The sequence below is a fragment of the Alosa sapidissima genome, chromosome 11 (assembly GCF_018492685.1).
Source record: "Alosa sapidissima isolate fAloSap1 chromosome 11, fAloSap1.pri, whole genome shotgun sequence".
In the NCBI taxonomy this organism is placed as follows: Eukaryota; Metazoa; Chordata; class Actinopteri; order Clupeiformes; family Clupeidae; genus Alosa; species Alosa sapidissima.
Genome location: NC_055967.1, coordinates 22,708,766 through 22,718,720, shown reverse-complemented (window position 1 = coordinate 22,718,720; position 9,955 = coordinate 22,708,766).

Sequence of the window (9,955 nt, the reverse complement as noted above, 5' to 3'; positions counted from 1 at the left end):
CTTACATCTTGATGTGGGTCTGGCTCGTCAGGCTACTTCCTGTGAGGCTATTTGCATGAAGCTTTCACCAGACATTACTATTACTATTACGCAATCCACACATTTAAAACAACCCAAACATTAAAGTCCAGAAGTAGAGTTATGTGTAATAAAGAAGAACGACAGGAAAAAAGCATTGAACACGCTAAGAAGAAGCAGTACACCAAGGCAAGGAATGGCAAGGAACGAGCTGGAAAGTAGCAAGAGAGTAATTATCATTCCTATCTGTGCAAATGAATATAAGCTGGGTTAGTATATATTGATGGGTTATAAAAGGGGGTGCATTTCAAAACATCAGGATCTTCCAGTAAGCAGAATTGGGGCCATTATCTGCAAGTGGAAGGAACATCACTGCATCATCAACCGGCCATGTACAGGAGCTCCTCGCTAGATTTCTGACCAGGGAGTCAGAAGGATAGTCAGAAGAGTAGCCCAAAAGCCAAGGACCACTCGGAGAAAGCTCCAGAAAGGTACAATTGTTACAGAGTAAATCATAGGCTAGGCAATGCAGTCCACCGCCATGGCCTCTATGTACACTCACCCCGCACAACTCCATTACTTACTGAAGAAAAACATGTTGAAGTTCATTTAAAGTTTGCTACACAACATTTGGACAAGTCTATGAAATACTAAGATAATGTATTTTGGTCAGGCTAGAGCAAAATATAACTTTTGGGATGTCATACTACACACTATGTTTGGAGGAGAAATGGCATTGTACATCACCCTAAAAATACCATACCAACAGTGAGGTTTGGAGGTGGAGGCATCATGGTGTAGGGCTGTTTTTCATCTCATGGTACTGGCAGACTTCATACAGTTGAAGGAACGATGAATGGAGTCATTTTTTCCGGGACAATCTTGCCATCCACCAGGATGATAAGGGTGAGAGTGAGACATGGCTAGACCTTCCAGCAGGACAATGATTCAAAGCATTCAGCAAAGGAAACTCTCAATTGGTTTCAGAGAAAGGAAATCAAGGCCATGATTTAAATCCAATTGAACAGTTCTGGAAGTTAATTTAAGATCAGGATTCACAAGAAGGACCCCTGGAATCTTTAAGATTAAAATCACACCTGAATACTGTGACTGATTAGTTTCATCATACAGGAAATGTCTTGAAGCTGTCATTCAGGGTTGGCGCCAGAGGTGGGGGGGCTATGAGCACTGACAGGGGGGGCACCTCACCTGACTTTTTTTTTAGTTATTTTGCCAAAATTGCCATATAATAAAGAGCATCCTTCGAGCCTTTTGGATAACTGAAACAATATGATCATGGGGGGAAAAAAAATGCAAGAACATAATAGTCATAGCCTATAGCGTTGAATAGACTAGCACACAACATTTAGAATAATAGAATTTTAATAGAATAGCGCTGCATAGGCTACAATACAAGTAAATAGGCTATAACAGACTCACCACTAGGAAGCCTAGGCTTTACTGTCTTTCCATTAATTTTGAAATGTTCTTATAAGATCCTGCTCAAAAGCAAATTGCACATACTGATAATACGTGATTGCACATAGGATATGTGATCGCTCAAAATTTGATTTAAAGTACAGAACAAATTCTAACACATTTAAGAAGTGGCTAGGTAGATGCACCAACTGTGATGGAAAGTTTAAGAGCGTACAGGACACTCGGCATGGCATTTAGTATTTTGTGCTGCTCTGACAGTCCACTTTTATCATATAAAATAAATTTCACTTTTAGTCTACTGTTTTTGAGTTTGGAGATACTGGAGATGGAAATAGTAATTAAAATAAAATAAATAATTACTTAGTCTTGTAAGTAAACTACCAGTGCTTTTTCGAAGTTATCAATGTCTCGTTTTAAATGTCAAGGCCCTCAGAAGTCTACCAATGAAGTGTGGAGCTACTTTGAGCCTCGTAAATGATGTAAAACAGTGATTTATTTGCATGGCTAGGCCGATGCCTGAGGCACCCCCATCGAAAAACTGTTGGTAGCATTGGCTAACTAGCGCCAGATTTCTGAGTGCCGAGATGAGCTATGAGACATACGTTCACACTCGGTATCATGTTTCAACACACTTTAGGTCAAAATCACACCGGAATTCTCCTTTAAGGCCAGTGCAGTGTTGCGCTCACTAAAGGGCCATTCCATCTCCCCTTAAAGTAGCCTACATGATCCAAAGCACTGCGTCTCCGTTGCTCGAGTTTATCATTAGCACTGGACAACATTGGAAAATATAGGAAATGCGACGTGTCAGTTTGGCCCTTCATTTACGGTGTCTACAATTTAGATTAACAGCTCATGCATTCAGCTTGGGTCGTCCTGCGGTCAGAAAAGCGAGAAACCTTGTATTTTCCATTATCTTCCCAGATCTATCTTGAGACCTTTTACTGAATTTCTTATGCAGCAGTGTCTAAAAACCCTACTGGTCGAGATTTGTGCTCATTGGCAGTGGTGGAATGTAACGAAGTACAAATACTTCGTTACTGTACTTAAGTAAATATTCCACGTATTTGTACTTTACTGTTATCTGTACTTTTACTCCGCTACATTTCTACAACACCATTGTTCCTTTTATGATCAGATTTTTTTTCTCTCTGACAAACACGTTTGTTTTACCAGGTGGTGGTGTTGCTACCACAGATTCTGGTACGTGCCCAGCTTCTAAATCAGGGGTCACCCCCCCCCCCAGCTTCTAAATCAGGGGTCACCCCCCCCCCCCCCCCCCTAACGACACACACATAAAAAAAATACATTTTTTATAGCCTATAATTTAGTATGACAAAAAAATTATTTTAAAATATTAATTGCTTAAAAATGCTGCTAATTTTATGCTGTTTAACAATGTATAAATTGTGCACTGTCGCTTTAAGACAGTCGCTTTAATTCAAGTTTATTTCTCAATGATCTTCTGCCTGCTACGGTATGGCCCTCTCACACTTTTTAAATGGTCAATAGTGGGAACTACTGCTGCCTTCATGATTTCCTTTTAAAAGTTTCTTATAAGAAGGAGATATTAATATTACAATTATCAACAATGACAACCCAGCTGGAACCTGCGGCTCTCTCCCCCTCTCGTGAGTGCAGACGCGTTCCCAATTAAATGGATCGCATGTTCACGTTAGATCTGCTGCAAAGGAGATAACTAAGAGTTAACTTAATTTAACATGATGTTATCTCTATTTAACATGATGTTTTGACATTGACATTGTAAACGTTCTCTAAGGAGAGTGAAAAGCAGTTTGCAGTAAAGCTAACCAACGTCGTCTCTATCACAGGAAAAAAATAGCGAGCAGCCTGATAACCAAATGAAATGCTCAGCGGGCCGGATGAAAGTGCTTGGCGGGCCGGATCCGGCCCGCGGGACGCAGTTTGCCCACCCCTGTTCTAAATCTTTGAAACATAAGCTTCTAGTCTAGACCAGGCAAAGCGTGAGCTTGTAGCCATCTGCATTCGGTAGGCTATATTCACCAGACCCATGGCTACACTGGACATGCAACTGTGTTCTGTGCCTTTCTCTGTCTGTTATCTGCAGCGTTAGGGCCTCCTCTCCGATGAGATTGTCCGCGGATCAGCGAAGTTACAGGCTATGCCCATGCTTCTGTCACACGTCTGATCATTTGCGGCACAAATGAATGGTAGACTATTATAGAACCGCTGACCGAAAAAAACGTAGCATTTTCCAGATTAGGAAATATTTCTTAATTGTGTGTGATCAAATTAAGAGGCATAGCCTACAATTGGGGGGGGGGGGGGGGGGGGGGGGGGTAGAAATGTGAGCGCTCATTCAATGTCTATGTGCGTCTGCGCAAGTGAAACTGAACCTAATCATAAAGACACCTTTCTCAGCAACTTTTCTGTTCAATCAGCAGAATTGGCATTACGATCCACCCGACGTTTCCCTGGTCTACCCCGTTAAACTTCAGGCTCTCGTGTTTTGCTGAATGATATACTCAGCAGATCACCCTAGTAGATAACCTGAATTACAGTCTTGTAGGTCAGAATGTAAACTGGGCCACAGATGGTAAGCACAATTGCATTAGCTTAAAACTATCTAGTCGAATATAGCCTAACCTAAAACTAGCTTAATTAAAATGCCACAGCACATACTATTTTTTCTTTTAGAATATAGATATTAAGAGAATAAATCATTATGCAAATACTTTTACTTTTAATACTTAAAGTACATTTAAAAGCAGGTACTTTTTACTTTTACTTAAGTAGGGTTGTCATTGTGGTACGTTGCAGGAGTGGTGGTAAATGTATCGGTGGCACTCACTGCAACGGTGTCCGAGTGTGCAGAATCCTTCTTCATCGCGCAGTTTGCGCACAATCAACAGTAGCATAGTTGACACACGTGTCAGTCCGTGTCATGTTTCATTGTTCAACATCACTGTTCAATATGGATTTAATTTCAATCATAGACATAATAATATTTAGACTTTTTTTATGTGAGGGAGAGAACTTAGTTGGGGGGGGGGCACACTGGCCTGTTTGGGCGGGCCTGGCCCCTTAAGGCCCGCCCCTGACGCCGATGCTGCTGTCATTACAAATAAAGGTTTTTTCACAAATTTCAGTAGGCGCCATCAATACTTTTTACCTGTGTCTTTCCACTTAATTACACATAACTCAACTTATGGACTACTAATATGGATATTTTACACATTACTCTACTTATGGACTACTAATATGGATATTTTTATATGGGTGGATTACCAGAAGTTAATACTAATGTCTGGTGAATATTTCATGCAAATAGCCTCACTGGAAGTATACTTACTGAAATATAATTGACGTGTTGAATACTTATTTCCGCCGCTGTACAGTATGTATGTCTGTGTATATGGTGTTTGTATGGTGTATGTCTGTGTATATGGTGTGTGTGTGTGTCTGTATGGTGTATGTCTGTGTATATGGTCTGTGTGTGTGTGTGTGTGTGTGTGTGTGTGTGTGTGTGTGTGTGTGTGTGTGTGTGTGTGCATCTTTCTCTCTCCCTATTGCTCTATGCTGGAGAACCTGTCAGACTGTGGAGCCACTGGGGTTATTTTTACTCCATCATGAACTGAATTTCTCACAGCTATGTCACCAGTAGCAAAGAAACTCAGTGTGAGACACACACACACACACACACACACACACATGCTCACGCACAGACACACACACACACACACACATACACACACATGCTCACACATTCACCCTCACACATACCTCAAGGACACATAGCAGCAGCATCACACAGATATTCCTTCTCTCTGCTCTCATTTCTGAATTCTCATATTCATTTCTGCTCTTCCTTCTGCTGCACTTTTACTCTCTGTTGCCACCTGGTTTTCAGCCTAGTGACCTCTGCTGTTCCATCTCTGCTGTTCCATCACTGCTGTTCTCTCTGCTGTTCTCTCTGCTGTTCCATTTCTGCTGCTCTCTCTGTTGTTCCATCACTACTGTTCTCTCTGTTGTTCTTTCTGTTGTTCTCTCTGCTGTTCTCTGTTCTATATCAGCCTAGTGGCCTCGGGTCCGAGGACACTTATCACTGCAAGTGGCTGGTTTAGCCAATCAGAAGAGACCAATCCCAGGGAATGGCTGGTTTAGCCAATCAGAGGACACCAATCCCAGGGAGCGGCTGGTGTGGTCAGGTGTAGCGAATGGCAGGAAGATTCTCCTGTAACCTTACTGACCCTTCCAGAGGACTCCAGGAGCGACTCCATGAGTCTGTCTCTGACCCCCAAAGGCAGCCATCGATCTCGGTCCTCTGCAGGGAATTACTGTCCGGTTCGATCACACGTAAACATCTGGACTGAAGGTGACTTGGTGTTGCTCAATAGAGCAAACCAATCAAGCTGAGACTCCCGGCAGCCTCAGAGCACTGAGTTACATAACGACTGCGTGTGAAAGCCCTATCACACACCACACACACACACACACACACATACACACACACCACACCTCAGGCACACAAACACACACACACACACACACACACACATACACACCACACCACACCTCATGCACACAAACACACACACACACTTCATACACATGTACACACACACACTAGTGATGTAGTACTTGAGTCCGGTCTCGGACTTGTTCCTTCGGTCTTGACTCGGTCTCGGTCTAAACAGTAGCAACTCCACCTCCCATAGCCTTTTACTGCAGTAAACAGTAGCATCTCCACCTCCCATAGCCTTTTACTGCAGTAAACAGTAGCATCTCCACCTCCCATAGCCTTTTACTGCAGTAAACAGTAGCATCTTTTTCTCCCATATCCCCAGCTGCAGTAAATGGGGGGGCAAAATGGGGCAAATTGTGTCAAATGAATGCACTAAAATGAGTGCACTATTTACTAAAATGAGTGCACTATTTACTAAAATGAGCACATAATATACTAGATTCTATGCACAATCTAGTTAAATGAGATCATAATTGAGTAAAATGAGTGCACAATTTGGTCAAATGAGCGTATATTCTCATGATATACAAAAAAAAAAAAATCTTTCAATGAGGCCTCCAGGGCTCTGTATTGAATTACTAATGTAGCCTACAAGCCTACTCATTTTCTATCCGGTGCAAAACAAGAATCATTTTGATGCAAAAACACTTTAATAAAGAAATAACTGTTTGTAGCCTATATTCTTAAGCATCTATCTATCTCTACTCAAACCAAACAATCTGAAATGTATAAAACTGAACAGGGAGATATCACAGAAAAAAATATCTTGTGAACATCACAAACAGCTGAATTTGGTGAAGCCTTATATTATCTCTGGCTTTTTTCTGTCTCAACAGCAAGTAGGCTAGCCTAGTTGGTTATCTGCACAGATGAACTGTTAAACTCTGAGCAAGACATCATCTCACGCTACTAGTAGAGTAATATAGACCTACGTCATAGTGACTTAAACGAAAACGGCATCCTCTGCTGGGATAGTGAGACAGACAAACCGAGAGGGATAAATGACAGCAGCAAGGTTTCCCTTTATCTCATACAAATCATGCATTTGTCGTTCATAGTCTAACTTATTATACTGATCTGTCATGGATTTGCACTGAGTTGATTCTCAATAATACCGAACAAAATGCGTTCCGTGTCAGTTCAATATGGAACACATCTTTTTCCTTTCAAATAAGGGCCGATTCCGGCAACCCTACCCCCCACACCCTTTTACTGCAGTAAACAGTAGCATCTGCACTTAACATATTCTCAGCTGCTCAGGGATGAGACAGCCGTCCGTCCCCGAACATGTTATCTGTGCTGTGTGGAATAGGCCACTGTGGCTGTGGGAGGCTATCGGTCAACCCCCTCCAGGCTGCTAGGGGGCAGTGCTGAGGTGTGTGTGAGCCAGAGGCGACCTTGATGTCTATGGGAGACCGGAGTCCATGGGGCTGAGATTTACTGCTCACAGACACACACACACACACACACACACAAAAACACTAACTCACACACACTCCTGCCTCAGTCAGCAGGACCAGACCTCCAGCAGCTACTGGAAAAGAAGCCCAGTATCTCCAGCCATCTATCACTCTGTGTGTGTGTGTGTGTGTGTGTGTGTGACTGTGTATGTGTGTGTGTGAGAGTGAGTGAGTGTGTGTGGTTTGAATTAGTTTGTGTGTGTTTAGTTAGATAAGGACTCTGCTGTGGGCAAGTTGAAATTATCTGATTCAGTGGCACACACACAAACACACGCACAAATATATACATATATATACATAGAGAGAGAGTGAGAGATAGAAAGAGAGAAAGAGAGAGAGAGAGAGAGGGAGAGAGAGAGAGAGAGATATGCACACACACACACACACACAAACACACACACACACACATGTCCACTCACACACACAAACAAACAAATAAATAAACAGACTACCGTCAAACATGAAAGTCAACACTAATGGCTCGAGGCCCCATCTGTCCTACTTGTTCAAATGCTAAAAACAAACACATATCTGTGTTCACTCACATTTCAAAGGCCACATGCACAGGGCACAGTATGGATGCATCCACTATCTGATGCCAATCGCAGACTCACTCACACACACACACACACAAAGACACACACACAGCTATCTGATGAGAACCACTCAGCCTGCAGCTGTACTCTGCTGGACACACATTCTGACCACTGGCAGGACGGGACATTCACGTCCATCAGCGTCCTCCACACACACACATACACACTGGCCGCTGATCAACTTCAGCTACACATACACTGATCATCATCGTCATAAACATACACACTGTCCACTGATCATCATCGTGTGTGTGTGTGTGTGTGTGTGTGTCGGCATGAGGATGTCAGCTCTACCTCTGACTGTAGGAGAGACACTGGCACATTTACACACACTCTTTTACAAACACATGCACACACATGTACACACATGCGCGCACACACACACACACACACACACACGCACAAACACGCACACAGACACAAGACATCCACTGCTCTAGTTACTTCTGCTTCATTTGCAATCACATGTCAGTTCCTCATGCATGTTTGTGTGTGTGTATGTGTGCATATGTGTGCGTGTGTGTGTACATGCGTGTGTGTATGTGTGAGTGTGTGAGAGAGAGAGAGAGAGAGAGTCTCTCATGTATGCTCATGTTTATTATCATGTTATGTTGGCCATGGTCTGAAATTCTGTCAGTGGTCCTCGGAAGCTCTGCAATCAGGTCAACCCTGTTACCGCCCAATCATTCCCCACTTTTCACACTCTCCACCAAAAAAAAAATGCCAAATTTAAGCTAAATGAATCTCTGAGCACAATTCTTCCAGGTTCACACACACATACACACACATACACAGGCACACACAAACACACATACACCCACACACACACACTCACTCACATGAAACATCCTCCAAATAATATAGCTTCCAGCATAGGTTCAGATGCCAGACTGTTCCAGTTTGATAGTTATCAGGTTCCAGTGCTGTGTCTCTAATTCCCCCCGCAGCGACAAAACTCCCAGCTCCCTGCGACTGACCCATTGAAGTCGAGACCCAAGAACCGGGCTGCACACGGCCCTGAGTGTGTGTGTGTGTGTGTGTGTGTGTGTGTGTGTGTGTGTGTGCTGCATGCTGCTCTGAGTGTGTGTGTGCTGCACGCTGCCCTGCATGGCTACTCACATGCCGGTGCTGGAGAAGTAGAGTCCGGAACTGTAGAGTCCAGAACAGAAGAGTCCGGAAACGTAGAGTCCGGAACGGTGCGTTGGGGTGCCATGCGTTCTGGAGAAATGCATCCTGGGGGCTTTGTGCAGCTCCGTTTGTGTGTGCCTGCAATGTCCACTTGCTGATATGGGCTGCGTGTGTGCTCTGTGTGTGTGTGTGTCTCAGCTGTGTGTGTGTGCTCTCTGCGTGTCGAAATGATCATGTCAAATTATCATGTTGAGGCTATGTGTGTGGGTGTGCCTTTGTGTGTGTGTGTGTGTGTGCAAAAGGCTGCAAGTTTGAATGAGTCTGTGTGTGTGTGTGTGTGTTTATGTGTGGCTGTGTCTGTCGGAGCTGTCAGTAAGATGAACAGGAGGCCTACTTCACCACTGGCCTGACTTTTCACTCACACACACACACACACACACACACACGTACACATACTGTACACACACTGCAGGTCCACATTTGTACTTAGGGATTTCTAACTGGTGCAGCTCAGCTCAGACAGGTGGACGAACCTCCAAATACCGAAGAGCTGCTTGTGCATCGCCATATGAAAGCTCAGAGCTTGAGTAGGGTTCTGTGTGGTACCGCCATCTTATGAGAGCTCAGAGCTGGAGTAGGGTTCTGTGTGGTACCGCCATCTTATGAGAGCTCAGAGCTGGAGTAGGGTTCTGTGTGGTACCGCCATCTTATGAGAGCTCAGAGCTGGAGTAGGGTTCTGTGTGGTACCGCCATCTTATGAGAGCTCAGAGCTGGAGTAGGGTTCTGTGTGGTACCGCCATCTTATG